The sequence below is a fragment of the Chiloscyllium plagiosum genome, unplaced genomic scaffold (assembly GCF_037043375.1).
Source record: "Chiloscyllium plagiosum isolate Xiang-an unplaced genomic scaffold, Cpla_swu_hap1 HiC_scaffold_10, whole genome shotgun sequence".
Taxonomy (NCBI): domain Eukaryota; kingdom Metazoa; phylum Chordata; class Chondrichthyes; order Orectolobiformes; family Hemiscylliidae; genus Chiloscyllium; species Chiloscyllium plagiosum.
The window spans coordinates 34,605,191-34,625,433 of record NW_028270148.1 but is presented as its reverse complement, the minus strand read 5'-3'; the positions used below and the strand labels follow the sequence as shown (position 1 = coordinate 34,625,433).

Sequence of the window (20,243 nt, the reverse complement as noted above, 5' to 3'; positions counted from 1 at the left end):
TGATGTTCCATTCAGAGTCATACAGTATGGAACCAGACCATTTGGTCCAACTCATCATGCCACCAGGGTTTCCCATGTGCCCACACTTCTTTTTATACCTTGGCTGTCCAAATGTCTTTTAAAGTGTTTGACTATATCTGCATCGACCACTTCCTTGGGCAGTTCATTTCACATACGAATCACCCTCTGAGAAAAGGTTGCTTGTCAGATCTACTCTAAATCTTCCTCCTTTCACCTTAAAATTATGCCTGCTAGTTTTGATCTCCCCTTACTCAAGGGAAAAGATTTTGGCTCTTCACCTTATCAATGCCCCTCATGACTTTATATATTTCTATAAGGTCACCCCTCATCATCCTATGCTCCAGAGAAAGAAGTCCAAGCCTATCCAGTCTCTCGGAGCTGAAACCCTCCAGTGCCGGGCACATGCTTTTCAAAATTTTTCTGAAACTTTCCCAATTTGATAAAATGCTTCCTAAAGCAGGATGACCAGAACTGTGCACAATACAAGTTCCTCAAAACGTTTTTCTGCGTGATAAAATCCAAGGAAAAGGTAGTGCAGTTCTACAACTGCAACAATGAACAATCTTACTTTCGAACTGTTTTATGACCTCAGACCAAAGTCTTCATAGCTAATTAAGTACTAGAAGTCAGTGTCATGTAGGGAAACAATGGTCCATTTGAACAGAGTAAAGCTCTAAAAACTCCAATCAAACTTGAAAGATATGATGCTAGCTCAGGGATAAATGTTGGTCTCAACTTAAATCTTTGTTTCATTGGTAGATTGAACGTCGACTTAATTCTCAACCATAATACATATCTGACAGTGCTGCACTTTCACAATATAACTGATGAGCAGGTGCAGGTGTTGGACTAGACAAGACAAAAGTTAAAAATCACAACACCAGGTTATAGTCCAACAGGTTTATTCAGAAAAACTAGCTTTCAGAGCACTGCTCCTTTGTCAGGTAGCTCATCGGGCAGGATCATAAGAAACAAAATTTATTGCACAAGATCATAGTGTCACGCAATCAATACAATATATTGAACAAATCTGGATTGCTGTTAAGTCTTTCATCTTTATAGAACGGATTGCAGCTTTTGATTAATTAATATGTCAATCCCAGAACTTCTTACAAGTCACATTTGCAATAAGTTAAAGGTTTCTATAAAAAAGTTTGACTCAAGATTGGAATATAGACAGACTCTGGCGTCACATCTTTAATGCATTGTCTGAGTTAAGAAATCAGGTTTTTTTTAAATATAGATAGTTCTGATATACAAATCAACTATTTAGAGTCACAGATGTACAGCAGCCTTCAGTCCAACTTGTCCACACCGACCAGATATCGCAACCCAAACTAATCCCACCTGCCAGCACCCAGCCCATATCACTTCAAAGTCTTCCTATTCATTTACCCATCTGGATGCCTTTTAAATGTTGAGTGTGTGTTGCTGGGAAAGCACAGCCAGGCAGCAACCCAGGAGCAGGAGAATTGACATTTCAGGCATGAGCCCTTCATCAAGAATGAGGTTTGGGGGCCAGGCGGAGAAGTGCGGTTGGAGGGCGGGGGGGGGGGGGGGGAAGAGGTGGAGACGGGAAGAGCTGGGAGGCTGAGAAAGCGATAGGTGGATGAAGGCGATAAGTCAGAGGGATGAAGTGTTGGGTGCAGAGTTGGAGGCTTGGCACTGGGATAATGTGGGGGTGGGGGAGAAATGAGGAAGCTGTTAGAACTCACATTAATCCAGTGTGGTTGCAGGGTCCCAAGGCCGAACATGAAGCATTCTTTCTGTAGGCGTCAGGTGGTAACAGTTTGGCAGTGGAGGTAAGCCCAGGACCTGCATGTCCTTGGGAGGAATGGTGGGGGGGTTGAAGTGTTCAGCCATGGGCGGTGGGGTTGGTGGCTACAGGTGTCCCAGACAAGTGCTCTGAAACAATCTCCCCGATGTAGAGGGGACCACACCAGGTGCAACGGATGTAGTAGGCGACAGTGGTAGAGGTACAGGTGAATTTCTGACGGATGTGGAAGGATCCCTGGGGCCTTGGACAGAGGTGAGGGGAGTGCTGTGGGTGCAGATTTTGCACTTCCTGCAGTGGCAGGGAAAGGCGCCAGGTGTGGGGTGTGAGCTGGGGAGGGGCATGGACCTGACGAGGGAGTCACAGAGGGAATGGTCTCTCTGGTATGCTGATTGGGGTAGGGAGGGAAATATTTCTTTGGTGGCAAAGTCCATTTGGAGGTGGTTGAAGTGGTGGAGGATGATGGAGGTCGGTGTGGTGGAAGATGAGAATCGGGGGTTCGGTCCTTGTTGCGTTAGGAGGGCTGGGGTTCAAGGGTGGTGGTGCATGAAGTGGAGGAGATGCGCTGGAGAGCATCGTTAACCACATGGGAAGGTAAGTTGTGATCATGAAAGGAGGCCATCTGGGACTTTGAGGTGGAATTGGTCATCCTGGGAACAGATGCAGTGGAGGGAGAGGAATTGAGAATAAGGGTGGCATTTTTACAGGAGGTAGGGTGGGAGGATATGACGTCTAGGCAGATGCTACAAGCCCACCGACTCCCACAGCTACAGAAAGTCCCAGATGGCCTTTTCCTTCCATGATACATCCCATCATTCTCCACCATTTCTGTTCCTATAAACAGACCCCAAAGATATATTTCCTTCCCTACCCCTATCCATGTGCCGGAGAAACCATTCCCTCCGCAACTCCCTCGTCAGCTCCATGCCCCCCTGCCAACCCACATCCCACTCCTGGCACCTTCCCCTGCCACTGCAGGTAGTGCAAACCCTGCGCCCACACCACTCCCCTCACCTCCGTCCAAGTCCCCAAGGGATCCTTCCACATCCATCTGAAATTTACCTGTACCTCTACCAATTTTGTTTCACCAATCCCACCTCCCCGTGACTGAACACCAACTCCCCCTCCTCCTCTGTCAAGGATGCAGGTGCTGGGCCTCCTCCACCAAACTGTTACCATCCGACATCTAATGGAAGATCATCTTATATTCTACCTTGGGACCCTATAACCACACAAGATTAACGTGGATTTCAACAGCTTCCTCATTTCTCCTCCCATCACATTATTCCAGTGCCAAGCCTCCAACTCAGCAACGCCCTCCGGACCTGTCCATCACTCTCCCCTCTGACTGATCACCTTCTCCTCACCTTCATCCACCTATCACTTTTTCAGTTACCTTCCCCCTCCCATTTATCTCTCAGCCCACAAGCCTCATTCCCAATGAAGGGCTTATATGCCCAAAATATCAATTCTCTTGCTCCTCGGATGCTGCCTGACCTTCTGTGCTTTCCCAGCAACATTGACTCGACTCTGATCTCCAACATTTGCAGTCCTCACTTTCTTCTAGACTTTTAAATGTTGCAATCGTACTAGCCTCTACAACTACTTCTGGCAGCTCATTCCATAGACTTAGCACCCTCTGCATGAAAAGGTTGCCCGTTAGGTCTTCTTTATATCTTTTCCCCTCTCACCCTAAACCTATGCTTTCTAGTTCTGGACTCCCCCACCCCAAGGATAAGACCTTGTTTATTTATCCTATCCATGCCCCTCTTGATTTATAAACGTCTATTAGGTCACCCTTCAGTCTCCGATGCTCCAGGGAAAAACAGCCCCAGCATATTCAGCCACTCCCAAAAGCTCAAATTCTCCAACCCTGGGAACATCCTTGTAAATTTTGTCTAAACCCTTTCAAGTTTCACAACATCTTTCCAACAGGAAAGAGACCAAAATTGCACGCAATATGCCAAAAGTGGCCCAACAAATGTCCTGTACAGCTGCAACATGTCCTCCCAACCCCTATACTCAATACTCTGACCATTAAAAGGCAAGCATACCAAACGCTGCCTTCAGTATCCTATCGAACTGCGACCCAATTTCAAGGAGCTATGAACCTGCATTCCCAAGGTCTCTTTGTTCAGCAACACTCCCTTGGACCTTACCATTAAGTGTATTAGTCCTGTTAAGATTTGCTTTCCCAAAACACAGCACCTCACATTTATCTGAATTAAACTCCATCTGCCACTTCTCAGTCCATTGGCACATCTGATCAAGATCCTATTATAATCAGGAGGTAACCTTCTTTGCTGTCCACTACACCTCCAGTTTTGGTGTCATCTGCAAACTTACTAACTGTACCTCTTATGCTCACATCCAAATCATGATTATAAATAATGAAAAGTAGAGGACCCAGCACCGATCCTTGTGGCACTCCACTGGTCACAGGCCTCCAGTCTGAAAAACAACCCTCCACCACCACCCTCTATCTTCTACCTCTGAGCCAGTTCTGTATCCAAATGGCTAGTTCTCCCTGTATTCCATGAGATCTAACCTTGCTAATCAATCAGTCTCCCATGGGGAACCTTGTCGAACACCTTACTGAAGTCCATATAGATCACATCTACCACTCTGCCCTCATCAATCCTCTTTGTTTCTTCTTCAAAAATCTCAAATCAAGTTTGAGAGATATGATTGCCTATGCACAAAGCCATGTTGACTATCCCTGATCAGTCTAGCCTTTCCAAATACATCTAAAACCTGTCCCTCAGGATTCCCTCCAACAACTTGCCCACCACCAACATCAGGCTCACCGGTCTATAGTTCCCTGGCTTGTCTTTACCACCTTTTAGTGGCAACACATTAGCAAACCTCCAGTGCTTCTGGTACCTCACCTGTGACTATCGATGATAGAAATATCTCAGCATTTGACAACACCAGATGATAGAATTCTATCACTTGAATTGTTAATGACCCAACTCTAATCACAACCAGCTATAATGAAGATTTCATATATTTGTGAACCTGGATATTTGATTAACGGCACATGGGACTTTAGCTTTCAGCACGGTGAAGGTATTTTTTGTTTGAGGAAAGGATTGTAATATCATTTACAACTGTGAGCAAAAGACAGCCTTTCCCATAAATCTGACTTCAGCTAAATGACTTAAAAACACTACCTGGCAAGATAACTGTTGTTTTTTGTCAACTTGAACTTTTATAGTTGCAGGATGAGGAGAGAACACAGCAGAAACAGGTGGCTGTTCATTAGAAAAGCTCCATAAACAGCTACTTAAAAAGCAGTCAAAGCTTTGACTTTATTTCTTCATAAGTCAGATAGTTAGCCAGAAACTCAAACTTTCTTTGACTTTCTGGCTAACTATCTGACTTTTCTCACTGAACTTTAAGAAATAAAGTTAAAGCTTTGACTGCCTAAGGTTTTTTTTTGAGTTTCAGTTGGGCAGTTTTGCAGAGTACTTGACCAAAGCTGGATGTGGAAAGCAGTTTTTCCCTCAGAAAGGAAGAGCGTTTCGAAATTGTTTTTAGAAAAGGTGACCTCATTATAATGGGTTTAGTTTTTAAAAAGTTGCAGACCAGAAGTGTTTGGCCAAAACTCTAAAAGGGCTTATTTGAAGTTGATAAATGTTTATGCTCAGTTCTACAACTAATCAAGGAAGAGGTATCAGATTCTCAGTCTGGGAATTGGCACTAAAGTTGTCAAGTCATATGTGGGATAGATAAGGACATTATCTTCAAACGTTTGAGCACTGTAATTGGATTCTGTTGGGATTAATGGAAATGTATTTTTGCATTACAAAGTCTAGAAAATGAATTATATGTAAATATTTTTCAAATTTATCTTTATTAATTTTGTACAAAAGACTGTTACTGTTACTGTTAAACCTGAATATAGCATGTTGCACGTATTTCAGTGAAAGACCACCTTGTTAAATCCAAAACTGCATGTGTCATCTATCAAGCCAGATTTCAATCTCTGATCAGATTTCTCTAGTCATAACATAATAATGATGTATCAATAACCTCAAGAGAATACATTCAATGACTAACCACCATGTTAACCAACTGGCAATAAAGCCAGGTTTCATTCTGGAATCTGACTTTGAGACGGGCAGCACGGTGGCTCAGTGGTTAGCACTGCTGCCTCACCGCACCAGGGACCTGGGTTCAATTCCAGCCTCAGCAACTGTGTGGAATTTGCACATTCTCCCAGTGTCAGCGTAGGTTTCCTGTAGGTGTTCCAGTTCCCTCCCACAAGCAAAAGATGCACAGGTCAGGTGAATTGGTCATGTGGAATTGCTCACAGTGTCAGGGGTGAATATAGGGTAGGAGAATGGTTCTGGGTGGGTTACTCTTTGGAGGGTCAGTGTGGACTTGTTGGGCTGAAGGGCCTGTTTCTGTACTGTAGGAAATCTAATTTAATCCACATTACAAATCAGTTGAAATCATAAATTCCTTTCATTAGAAGATGCTGTGTTAAGAAACACTCAATATTGTAAACAGATTAGCAATACACAACAGCTTCTCTAACCCCAACCATAGGCGTTCTCACACCAAAGCATATCAAGCAAAGCATTTTTTCCCCTATATTTAGGTGTCTACTATTGAGCCTTCTGATGCTGATGCAGTCAAAATGGCCTTTGCAATCTCTGATGAGTCATCCACAAAGATTCATAACATGCGGTGAGCTTATTGTTTGCTACCCTTTGAACTTAAACTCGGTTCTGGTCAATACCACAGAATGTTCAAATGCATGCTACATTCAACCTGATCTGTAGGAACGCTGTGATCTTTTAAAACATTTTCATAAATCAAAATGTATGTTTTCCATCATGTTTATAAAGTTCATTTTATCTGATCTTTGAAGGACAAGATATACAAACTTGGTACCAGGCTCTACCATGCTTGTTCTTGGTGTTGCAAAATATTTTGGAGAGTGACATGGGATGGGTAGGTGCAGTTGATTGAATTAATAGTCATCTTGACTTTTGGCATATATACATGATGGATCCTGGACACTGAGAAGATAGTTTTGGCTACTGAAAGGTTTAAAGTCCCTGGCAGCATCTGGCCACAGTCACAAAAGAATTACATAACTGAATGAGGATTTACTCTGAGCAGTCAAAGTGTCCAAGTGTCTTGCGGCGATGGTATACTGGCAGATGCCATTGGTCTTGATGGTCTGAGGAACAAATTAAGAGTGAAAGTCAGGATAAAGACCAAAACTTGAGGGTGCCAGTATCTACCATTACTGGAAAATGATAGAAAGTGAAAAAGATTATTTCAGAGTACAAAGGGACCTTGATCAGATTGGTCCATGAGTGACGGATGAAGTTTTATTTAGGTAAGTGAGGTATTGCATTTTGGTAAGGCAAATCAGGGTAGGATTTACTTACTTAATGCGAAGGTCCTGGGGACTGTTGCTCAACAAAAAATCTCTGGTTAGAGGTACATCGTTCCTTGGAAATGGTAGGAATGGTAGATTCCTTCATTGGTCACTGCATTGAATATAGGAGTTGGGATGTTACGTTGTGGCTGTACAGGACATTAGGCCACTTTTTCAACCCTGTGTACAATTCTGGTTGCCCTCCTATAAGCAGGATGGTGTTAAACTTGAGGGTGCAGAAAAGATTAAAAGCACGTTGCCAGGACTGGAGGAGAGTTTGACGCTGATCAGGATGGGGCTTTTTTCCCCTGGATTAGAGGCGGAGGGATGACCTTCTAGAGATGTATAAAATCATTAGGGGCATGGATTGGGTGAATAGGCAAGATCTTTTTCTTAGGGTGGGAGAGGTCCAAAACTAGAGGGCATAGGTTTAAGGTGAGGGGGAAGGATTTAAAGAGGATCGGAGGGATAACTTGTTAAGCAGATGGTGCATGTATGGAACAACTTGACAAAGTAGTGGAGGCAAGTATAATTTCAACATTTAAAAGACAACTGGATGGAATAGGAAGGGTTGCTAGAGATATGGGCCAAAGTCAGGTGGGATGTCTGGTCAGAGCAGACAAGTTGGACTGAAGGGTCTGTCTCTGTGCTGTATGATGACTGACTGTACAATGGGTCAGGTAACAGGTTAAAAGTGAAGAAGCAAATCAGTGTCCTCCATAAACTCTACTCTCCAAGTAGCACCTTGCAAACATCAATAACTACAGGCTTCAATCTATCATCATTCTACTCCTTCAACCAAGATGATGCTGGATCATTCACAAGCATGAAAGCGTGAGGTATTTGGGGGCAGAAATTGGGAGAACTGTACATTTGGCAACTTTCAACCACATGCTGATTTTGTTCCCTCAAATGTCCCAAACTCCTCTTGTTTCTGGATCTTAAGCTTCTCTCAAGATACATTTAATCTCTGGTCAATGGGGATGGTGGGAGGAGAGGCGCAAAACAGCAAACTGCAAATCAGTCATTCTGTAAATCTGTTACAAGGAAATTTTTGCATGAAAGAGGCTATAACAAGACATTTACAACATCTTATGCAAATTAGCAGAGTCAACACATGAGAACCTGCATGTTCTCAGGGGAGTGGAGGGGAAGTTAAACTGTTTAGTCATGGAGCGGTGGGGTTTTCTTGCACGTGTCCTAGAGATGTTCTCTGAAGTGTTCCCCAAGTAGCCTTCCTGTGTCCCCAAAGTAGAGAAGACCACATCAGGAGCAGACACAGTAAATGACCGGTGGGAGTGTAGGTAAACTTCTGACGGTCTGACGGATGTGGAGGGCTCCTATGGAGCCTTGGACAGAGGTGGGGGCAGGGGAGGTAGAGAGGTGTGTGTGGGTGCAGGTTTTGAAATTCTTGCAGTGGCAGAGTGCCGAGAGGGGAGGATGGATTGGTGAGGGGGGCACAGACCTAACAGGGGAGTCAGAGGGAATGATCTTTGCAGAATGTGGATTTTGAGGGGAAAAAAAAGAAATCTCCTTAATGGTGGGGTCTGTTTGTAGCTAACGGAAATTGCAGAGGATGATGCGATGTATCTGGAGGTTGGTGGGGTAGAAGGTGAGGACTGGGAGGGGTTTTGTCCTTGTTGCATTTGAAGGAATGGGGTTCAAGGGCAGAGGTGCAGCAGGTGGATGACATGCACTGGAGGGCATCATCGACCAGGTGAGGGGGGGAAATTGTGGTCTTAAAAGGAGGTCGCCATCTGCCTGGTTCTGTGGTGCAACTGGTCCTCCTTGGAGGTGTGGCGGAGTCGGAGAAATTGGAATTAAGGGATAGTATTTTTATAGGATGGAGGGTGGGAAGTGGTGTAGTCCAGGTAGCTGTGGGAGTAGGTGGGTTTGTAGTAGATGCCAGTGTTGGGTTGGTCGCCATTAACAGAGATGGAGGGATTCAGGAAGGGGAGAGAGGTGTAAGATGGTCCAGGTGAACTTAAGGTTGGGGTGGAACATATTAATGAAGTTGATGAACTGTTCAACCTCTTCATGGGACCACGAGGTAGCGTCAATACAGTTTTCGATGTTGGAGGAAAAAAGGTGGGGAATGGTGCTGGTGTAGCTTCAGAAGATGGTCTTTTTCCATGTACCCACAACTTGAAGGAGGAACTGAATGTATTGTTGCAAAATCTGTCATTAGATAGGAAAGGAAGTTGTGGACAGGATGGGAGTCTGCTGAAAGTCTTGGATAGTTTAAGTGGGCACAAATTTGACAGATGGAATATAATATTCTTAAATTTGAACTTGTCACTTTGGTAAAAAGCATAGAAAAGAAGCATGTTATTTAAAATGAGGAAGACTGCAGGACTCTCTCGTACAGAGAGATCTAGGTACCCTGATGCATAAATCACAGTCAGTACATAGCCTTTATTCAATGGTTGTGCCTAACAATATTTATCAACTTGAAGGTAAACAGAATATATTAGTAACGAAATTATGCGACCATACGGAGCAATGTTGCAACTTTAAAAATAGTGTTCAAAGTTTGGTCTCCATATTTAAGGAAGGACATAAGAAATCAATTGCCCAATTCTTCTTCAGAGGAAAGACTGTACAGATTGGGACTGTATCTATTGGCATTTATAAAATTAAAAAACGATCTCATTTATATATAAAAGATCTTGAGGAGTCTTGACAGCACATGTTGACACAATCTTTCCCCTTGTGGATCAGACTAGAATTCACAGACAGCTAATAAATAAAGGTTCTCAGAGGGTCTTGTGTGTAAACTTCTCAACAGTCAACATAATTTTCTCAATATACCAGATGCAGATGGATGAAGGGAATCAGCTGACAGCATTAGGTGGGGGGAGGTAACAGGTAGAAGCAGAGACAGGTGGGAGGAGCAGAGACAGAGGATAATAGTGAGGGTGCAGTGAGGGGGAGACAGCAGTGGGAAAAGAGATTGGCCACCTTTTCCAACAATGAGCTAGAAACCTTTGAAATTAAGAGGCGGCATGTTACACTTTAAGCATGGGTGATTACCTGCCCAAATGTTGGTAAACAGCAATGATTGTTTTTGTAAAAGCATTACAGGTAGGGAATACTATGGGTGGAATGCTGGTCTGTCAAATAATATTAGTTCCTGCCTAATCAAACACTTTCTGGTCATGTTGCAATTACAATACAATTTACAAGCATTTTCTCCCCCTCATTCAGTCATGCAATGTAGGCATAGCTGCATAAGCCAGTATTTACTGCCCATACCCAAATGACCAGTGGGCAGTTAAAGTTCAACTGTGGGTCTGGAGTCTCTCAGGCCAGACCAGGTCAGGATGGCAGATTTTCTTCACTAAAAAAAGGACATGAGTAAACAAGACTTTCTTCACAACAAATGGTTACATGGTCACCATTAGGTTCGCTTTTGTTCCTGTGTAAGGTTTTTAATTGTCATAATTTACAAATTTCAGAAGATTTCCATGAATTAGACAGAAACATTGTCCATCTTCAAACAAAATTGTTTTGATTTATTGCCACTGGCATCTTTCTGGAGACCACGTCTATAGAGCAGCAACACCAGAGATAATGTCAATAAGCTCCTTGGTAAAAGCAGTTGTCCAGAACAGTTCATTGTCAATGCCACACTTATCAATAATTTCAGAAGCATTCTTGCTGGAACTATCCATAGCAGTCATCCTACCTCACTTGTGGTGGATTCCTTTAAGCTCAATTAAATGATGTTTGCTAGAGAGAACTCTTGGTAGTTTTGTATAACATCTGCAATGTCATTACAGCTACCAATGTCCTCAGAATTTCTAAGAGTCTCAGAAGAGAATCCTGGCTTCGCGTCAGTCATAAGGAATCACAGACCTAAACTTGTTGAATATCACAGAATGTTGATCAAACTCAAAGCCAATATACAAGATCTCAGATGCAAAAATTGAAGCATCAGCACACATTGATTGCTTCCTGTCCACTTCCTTAAAACCTTTTTCTGCACAACAAAATCCAAGGAAAAGCTAATACAATTCTGCAACTTGAACAATGAATGAACTTACCACTTGCATGAACATAACCAGCATTTTATTTCCGTGCAACAGTGTTCTCACTTTCTCACTAATAGGAGCTATCTTAATGTCTTTTCCGGCAGCAGTCAACTCCTGTATTTGATTTATGATCTTTCAACACTTCTGAAGAAATCACCACAATGAGAAGACACTCCAATGATCAAGTATCTGGCTTAGCTTTTAAGTGTTTGAATTCCTGCTTTCTCCTGTTCTATAAACTCTTGCTGGTTTCAGTCCTCTGTGCTCTTGCAGATTTTGCCACAGCCACAACTTTCAGGGATTGGGTAACATTTTGGGTATTTTCAAAAGGACTTGAAGTGCCTGATGTCCATCAGAGTTACCATGTTTCTAACATGGCCCCATTGGGGCTTAAATCACAAAACACTGTACCTTGCAAACATGGCGAATCCTACCCCAGCAGATGCAGCTGAAGGGTAGCTTTTTACTCAAGGTTTCCTAGTCAATTATAATACAATCTGTCATGTTGACATTTGAACCTATGCATCAGAACATTAGCCTGGGGTTTTATATTTCTAATCAGTGACATTGCCACCAACCCTCTGCCTCTTCACATACCTTTGGAAACATGACCTAACCATTTGTCACATAACAGATATACAGTCCTTATTTGCAGTAGTCAATAGTTTTATGCCATTGCCAACAAGAAATAATAGCCAAGAGAAAGCTATTATCTGTGGAGAGAAAGCAGAGTTAATGTTTTGGGTCCAGAGACCCTTCTTCAGAGCTGACGTAGCCAGACAATGGTTGATATTTACTTTTATTTGGGGGGGGGGGGGGGGGGGGGGGGGGGGGTGTTTGGAGATTGCCTTTACCGATAGGTGGCAACAGTCCAAAGGGCAATAAAAATGTTGGAAAGACAAAGAACCAGAGAAAGGTCAGGCTGGGAGAATGAACGGCAGCTAAATGGCGACAATTAAATGTTGACAAAAAGGCTACAACAACTCATGTGATGCACTCCCCACCCCATACCCACACACTCTCGATTGGCGGTCTCCACCCCCACCCCAGCTCCTAGCTCCGATCCTGCCGTATGTTCACCATTCCCCCAGACTTTCCCCTCACTGAGGATGAATGTTTAGTCCTTAGCTAAGGCCTCACCTTCATCCCTCTACGCTCCCGGATTGAGTTCGACATGCGTTGAGATGTCGAACATTTCTTGTGCCGCCTTCACCTCTGGCCCTACTTTTTCAATAAAGACTCACACCCACCCACTGAGGACCTCTTCTCTTGCCTCCAACACACCCTATCCACCTGGACGTCCCGTGCTGGCCTGTTGCCTGGCCTTGACCTTTTCATTTCTAAGTGCCACCATGACATATACCGCCTCAACCTGCCCACCCCCCTCACCCACTCCAACCTCCCGCCCTCCACTCCCTCTGCTCCAACCCCAATATCACCACCAAACCAATAGACAAGGTGGGTGTTGTGGTAGTTTGGCGCATCAACTTCTACACTGCTGAAGCCAGGCATTAACTCATTGACACCACCTCAGACTGCCCCCTCAACCACAACCTCACCTCCCATCACCAAACCATCCACCACCTCATCACCTCAGGGGATCTCTCATCCGCAGCCTCCAACCTCATCGTCCGCAAACCCCGCACTACCAGATTCTACCTCCCACCGAAGATTCACAAACCTGACTTCCCAGGTCGACCCATTATCCCAGCCTGTTCCTATCCCACTTAACTCATCTCTGCATACTTTGACACTGTCCTATCCCCCTTGTTGAGTTCTTTTTCGGAGGTTCTTACACACTTGATGAGACTCCAAACGCCAACTTCTGTGAACAAACAAAATTTTATTAAGTACATTACAATACAAGCTTTGGAGAAACTCTGAACACTCGTGGCCATGGTTGCAAAGCATGTCCAGGAAAGCACTTCCTGAACAAAGGAATCAGTCCTTCATTTATACAAAATCTTGATATCACAGTTGGTTATGCCCACATGACAACCCCCAGTCACTCTCTCACAGTCACATGCCACTCAAGATCAATGTAGTGACCACCTCACCACCAGAAACAATGTAATGCAAATCATCCCTTAATGGCCAGATCTGGTGTGAATTGTACTTTTTTTAAAAACAAACAAACTAGAGGGAGTAGTCAGAATTCCAACTGTAGTGTTCTTATTCATTGCTGAATGAGGCATGAAAATATAAATAGTAAGAAATGACAATGTAAATGGATTTTGAATAACTGGGAATGTGATTTCCTTACAATCTACCTGCAAGTCAGAGGGCTCAGGACATCCAATTTTCTGCAGGTCAGCAGAGCAAGTTAACTCTAATATCACACCCTTAGTCCAAAAACTCCCCACCTTCTTTTGGGACACCATCCACACCCTTCACCTCCTCCAAGTCTTTCGTTTTACAAGCCCCCTCCTCATGATCTTCACCATGAACATCCAGTCCCTGTACACATCTATCTGCCATGACAAAGACGTCCAAGTCCTCCATTTCGTCCTCTCATGCCATCCCAACCTGAACCCTTTCACTAACACCCTCATCCACCTGGCTGAACTGGTCCTCATCCTTAACTTCTCCTTCCAATCCCCCAAATCAAAGGGGTAGCCATGCGCAGCCACATGGGACCCAGCTATGCCCGCCTCATTGTTTGGGTTCATGGAACAGTCCATTTTCCACAGCTACACCTGCACATCACCCACCTTTTCCTCCACTACACTGATGACTGTATTGGCACTACCTCATGCTTCCACGAGGAGGTTGAACAGTTAAATCAACTTCACTACCACCTTTCACCCCAACCTCAAATCCACCTGGACCATCTTGGACATCGCCCTCTTCCTGGTCCTCTCCATCTCCTACGACACACTAACCACAGACATCTACTGCAAACTCACTGACTCCCACAGCTACCTGGATTACACCTCCTCCCATTCTGCCTCCTGTAAAAACACCATCCCTTATCCCCAATTCCTCCAACTGCATCTGTTCCCAGGATGACCAATTCCAACACAGAAAAACGCCAGATGGCCTCCTTCACAGACCGCAATTTCCTCTTCCACATGGTCAATGATGCCCTCCAGCGCATTTCCTCTGCTTCCTGCACCTCCACCCTTGAACACCATCCCTCCCAACTTAACAAGGATAGAACACCCCGGTCCTCACCTTACACCCCACCAACCTCCACATACATTGCATCATTCTCCGCCACCTACAAACAGACTCCACCACTTGGGATCCATTTCCCTCCCCACCCCTACCAGCATTTTGGAGAGACCATTCCCCTCAGACTCCTGGTCAGATCCCCGCACACCCCACCAACCCTCATCCCACTCCTAACACCTTCCCCTGCCACAACAGGAAGTGCAAGACTGCACCCACACCTCTGCCCTCCAAAAGCCTCACACAATCCTTCCACATCTGACAGATTTACCTGTGCCTCCAATTATGTCATCTACTGCATTCATTGCACCCAAAGTGGTCTCCTCAGCATCGGGGAGACAGGATGCCAACTTGGGGATTGTTTCAGAGGACATCCCTGGGACACCCGCACCAACCAACCCCACCACCCAATGGCTGAGCATTTCAACTCCCCCTCCCACTTCATCAAGGACATACAAGGTCCTGGGCCTCCTCTATCGCCAAACCCTAACCACCTGACGCCTGGAGGAAGAACGCCTCATCTTCTGCCTTGGGATCCTGCAACCACACGGGATTAATGTGGATTTCACCAGTTTCCTCATTTCCCCTCCACCCACCTTATCCCAGTCCCAAGCCTCCAACTCTGCACCACCTTCTTGACCTGACCATCACCTTTCCCATCTATTCGCTCCACTCTCCTCTCCGACCGACCACCTTCTCCCCCACCTTCATCTATCTATTGCATTCTCACCTTGCTTGCCACCAGTCCCATCTCCTCCCATTTATCTCTCAGCCCCCCCCAGCTCACAAGCGTCATTCCTGATGAAAGGCATATGCCCGAAATGTCGATTCTTTTGCTCCTTGGATGCGGCCTGACCTGCTGTGCTTTATTAGCACCACATTCTCGACATCTATGTGATCACAAGGGCTGGTGCGAGGGCACAAGGGGTAAAGACACGAGAGAAGGTGCTCAAGCCCTTAAATTCTTGAAATTGATAGAGACCAGAAAGCTGCAGAGTTCCCAAGCAAAACATTAGGTACTGGACTCCCAGTAAGCTTGAGACAGAGATATTGGCCAGGGAATATGGTGTGAAGAAGTGGCGGGTGACTGGAAGCATTCTGCCAACTGGTCATTCAGTCTGTTTCATTTCCCAAATGTAGAAGAGCCCAATTGTTAGCAGCAAATATAAGTAGACTAGATTGAGTGAAGTACAGGTAAAGCACCGCTTTACCTAGTGTTTAGAGCCTTAGATGGTGAAGAACAAGAAAATAAACAAATAGGAGTTGCATCTAGTGCGATTGCAGGAGAATGTGTTGTACGAATGTGCAAAGATGTTTGGAGTGGCAAAGATGTTTGGAGTGGAGAAGTGGACCAGAGTGCCCCAGTGGGAATGGTCCCTGCAGAAGCTGTCAAAGGACAGGGTGGGAATATATGTCTGGTGGTGGCATCTGACTGATGGTTGCAGAAATAATGGCTAATGATCCTCTGGATGCAGATGCTAGTGGGATGATAGAGGAGGACAAGAGACACTATCATTGTGGGAGGGAAGAGAGGGGGGTAAAGGCCGAAGTGCAGGAGAAGGAATGGACCCAGCTGAGAGCCCTGTCAATCACAGTGCTAGGAAGTCCTCAGTGGAGGAAGAAGGTGGACACTTCGGAATCACCTTGTCAAAACTGGCGCCATCAAAACAGGTGCAACCTTGACTCAGGCAGTGTCACAGAGACAGATGTAAAGCATGGAAACAGACCCTTCCATCCAATTTGTCCATGCCGACCAGTTATCCTCAGTTAAACTAGTCCATTTGCCAATATTTGGAAAATATCACTAATCCCTTCCAATTCACATATCCATCCAGATGCCTTTTACATGTTGTAATTATACCAGCCTCCACCACTTCTTCTGGCAGCTCATTCCATACACGCACCGCCCTGTGCGAAAAAGTTTCCCAGAAGGTCCCTTTTAAATCTTTCCCCTCTCACCTTAAACCTATGCTCCTACTTTTAGACTCCCACACCTCAGGGTAAAGACCTTGTCTACTTGCCCGATCCATTCCCCTAATGATTTTATAAACCTCTTAAGATCATCCCTCAGACTCCAACTCTACAGAGTCTATTCAGCCTTTCCCTGTAGCTCAAACCTTTCAACTTTTTAAGATCCTTCTAAATCTTTCCCGAACTCTTTCAAGCTTCACAACATTCTTCTTGGAGATAGTCTTCATTGCAAGTCAGAATCAATAGTCTGACCAATGAAGGTAAGCAATCCAAATGCCTTCTTCACTATCCTATCTACCTGAGATTCCACTTTCAAGGAACTATGAACCTGCACTCAGAGGTCTCTTTGTTCAGCAATATTCCCCAGGACCTTACTATTGTGTGTAAGTCCGGCCCTGATTTGCCTTGCCAGAGTACAGCAGCTCATTCTTCTAAATTAAACTCCATCTAAGACTCCTTGGCCCATCTGATCAAGATCCCGTTGCAATCTGAGGTAACCTTCTTCACTGTCCATGACTCCTCATTTTGCAGTCATCAGCAAACTTACTAACAATACATCCTATGTTTACATCTAAATCGTTTATATAAGTGACAATCTTAGTGGTACACTGCTGGTCACAGGCCTCCAGTCTGAAAAGCAACTCTCCACCATCACCCTTCTTCTACCTTCAAGGCAGTTCTGTATCCAAATGGTTCCCATGGAAATCCTTGTCAAATGCCTTACTGAAGTCCATATAGATCACGTCCACTGCTCTTCCCTCAATCCTCTGTTACTTCTTCAAAAAACTCAATCACCTTGAAACACATGAAAAGGTGGATAAATCCCCAGGACTGATCAGGTGTACCCGAGAACTCTGTGGGAAGCTAGAAAAAAGTGATTGCTGGGCCTCTTGCTAAGATATTTGTATCATCGATAGTCACAGGTGAGGTGCCGGAAGACTGGTGGGTGGCTAACATGGTGCCACTGTTTAAGAAGGGTGGTAAGGACAAGTCAGGGAACTATGGACTGGTGAGTCTGACATCAGTGGTTGGCAAGTTGTTGGAGGTAATCCTGAGGGACAGGACGAACATGTATTTGGAAAGGTAAAGTCTGATTAGGGATCGTCAACATGGCTTTGTGCATGGGAAATCATGTCTCACAAACTTGATTGAGTGAGTTTTTGAAGTAATAATAAAGAGGATTGATGAGGGCAGAACAGTAGATGTTATCTACATGGACTTCAGTAAGGCATTCAACAAGGATTCTCCCATGGAAGACTGGTTAGCAAGGTTAGATCTCACTGAATACAAGAACTAGCCATTTGGATACAGAACTGGTTCAAAGGAGGAAGACAGGATGGTGGCGGACAGTTGTTTTTCAGACTGGAGGCCTGTGACCAGTGACGAGCCACATGGATCGGTGCTGGGTCCTCTACTTTTTGTCATTTACATAAGTGATTTGAATGTAAGCATAAGAGGTACAGTTAGTAAGTTTGCGATTGACCACAAAATTGGAGGTATAGTGGACAGCAAAGGAGGTTACCTCAGATTACAACAGGATCTTGACCAGATGGGCCAATGGGCTGAGAAGTGGCAGATGGAGATCAATTCAGATACATGTGAGGTGCTGCATTTTGGGTAAGCAAATCTTAGCAGGACTTATACACTTAATGGTAAGATCCTATTGAATGTTGCTGAACAAAGACCTTGGAGTGCGAGGTTCATAGCTCCTTGAAAGTGGAGTCGCAGGTCGATAGGATAGTGATGATGATGTTTGGTATGCTTTCCTTTATTGGTCAGAGTATGGAGTACAGGAGTTGGAAGGTCATGTGGCTGTACAGGACATTGGTTAGGCCACTGTTGGAATATTGCGTGCAATTCTGGTCTCCTTCCTATCAGAATGATGTTGTGAAACTTGAAAGGGTTCAGAAAAGATTTAAGGATGTTGCCAGGGTTGGAGGATTTGAGCTATAGGGAGAGGCTGAACAGGCTGGGGCTGTTTTCTCTGGAGCGTCAGAGGCCGAGGGGTGACATTATAGAGGTTTACAAAATTATATGGGGCATGGATAGGATAAATAGACAAAGTCTTTTCCCTGTGGTGGGGGGAGTCCAGAACTAGAGGGCATAGGTTTAGAGTGAGAGGGAAAAGATGTAAAAGAGACCTAAGGGGCAACTTTTTCCACGCAGAGCATAGTATGTGTATGGAATGATCTGCCAGAGGAAGTGGTGGAAGCTAGTATCATTGCAACATTTAAAGGCATTTGGATTGGTATATGAATAGGAAGGTTTTAGAAGGATATGGACCGGGTGCTGGCAGGTGGGACCAGATTGGGTTGGGATATCTGGTTGGCATGACAGGTTCGACTGAAGGGTCTACTTCCATGCTGTATATCTCTATGACTAAGCTTGTGAGACACTATTTCCCATGCACAAAGCTATGCCGACTATCCCTAAATCAGTCCCTGCCTTTCCAAATACATGTAAATTCTGTCCTTCAGGATTCCCTCCAACAACTTGTCTACCACTGATGCCAGACTCACCAGTCCATAGTTCCCTGGCTTTTTCTTATTACCTTTCTGAAAGTGGCACCAAGTTAGCAAACACCCAGGTCTTCCAACACCTCGCATGTGGCCACGATACAAACATATCAGCAAAGAGTCCAGCAATCACTTCCCTAGCTTCCTAGCAAATGTTCTAGGGTACACCTGATCATTTCGGAACTGGGTGAATGAAACAAAGGTCATGGGGTGGTTGATAACTGGTCAGGGCACTCAGATGTAAGAGATCTCATTTTTACACATGTTCGAGATAACAGATTCAAACTGAGCACAAAACAATTTAAATTATGTATCTCATATGCTGCTCTAATTCCCAAATCCAGTCACGATGTAATTTCCACTGTAAATAGCCTGAAACAAAAAATAAGAGCAGGATTATGCCATTTGACCCTTTGAGCTTTCTGTGTCATTTGATATAATCGTGATTGATCATCCAACCGAGTACACTATTACTGCTTTCTCACTGCACTCTTCGATCAGTTTAGACCTATCAACAATATTTTACTCTTTGATGAAAGCAGTCTATGTTTTGTCCTCAACCACTGGTTAGAAAAAAATTCTCATCTAAGTGGTCAACCCCATACCCTTCAACTGCTCCTGCCTCATCGTTTACATGGTTTTCAACTACTCCATCCTCTATCTTTGCACTTCTCCCATGGAATATGCACATGAACCATCTCAAAAGCAACAGCCAGGAAGCTTGGATATTTGCTTCTTCCAGGCTTCATCCAGAGAACGACAATCATCCATACGTACAAACCCAGTCATCTCATCAGATGAAACTCTTGAAAATCAATAGTGACCATTTATTTTCCCAACAGAAACTAAAGATTAACAGTTGGTTTATCAAAAAAGAGGTTGAGCCAAGGAGGCCATTCAGCTCACCTTGTCTTGGCACTTTCAAAGACCTTATAACTGAATGCCAAATTCCTACCTTTTTCCAATACCCTGGCACACTTTCTATTCAAACAAAACAAAACACAAACTAATGGCTTCTTGAATGCATTGATTGAACACACCCACAATTCCAGGTAGTGTATTCCAGATTCAAACCACACTGTGAAAATTGTATGTGTGACCTTCTTGAGCTTTATAAAATCATGAGGGGCATAGGTAAGGCGAATAATCAAGGTTTTCTCCCCCAGGATTGGGGAGTCCAAAGCTAATGGGCATATGTCTGAGGTAAGATGGGAAAGGTTTAAAAAGAGACATGTTTTGCCACAGAGGGTGATTCATATATGGAACAAACTGCCAGAGGAAGTGGTAGAGGCCGGTACATTTACAACATCTAAAAGACATTTGGGAAAGCTATATGGAAAGGAACCGTTTTGAGGGTT

General features: G+C 44.3%; 1 protein-coding gene and 1 pseudogene across 4 annotated transcripts in view; both read right to left on the bottom strand.

Annotated features, from left to right (window-relative positions):
* Window positions 1-20,243, bottom strand: part of ppm1ba (protein phosphatase, Mg2+/Mn2+ dependent, 1Ba) — a 229,672-nt gene that overhangs the window by 139,728 nt on the left and 69,701 nt on the right. Inside the window, exon 2 of one of the 4 annotated variants that reach the window (XM_087991267.1) lies at window positions 6,920-6,989. The exons of the other annotated variants lie outside the window; for them this stretch is intronic. The gene's annotated coding sequence lies outside the window, so the exon portion shown is untranslated. The remainder of the gene's footprint in view (window positions 1-6,919; window positions 6,990-20,243) is intronic. 4 annotated transcript variants of the gene reach the window in all.
* On the bottom strand, window positions 10,742-11,649 carry LOC148148935 (ATP synthase F(1) complex subunit gamma, mitochondrial pseudogene; annotated as a pseudogene).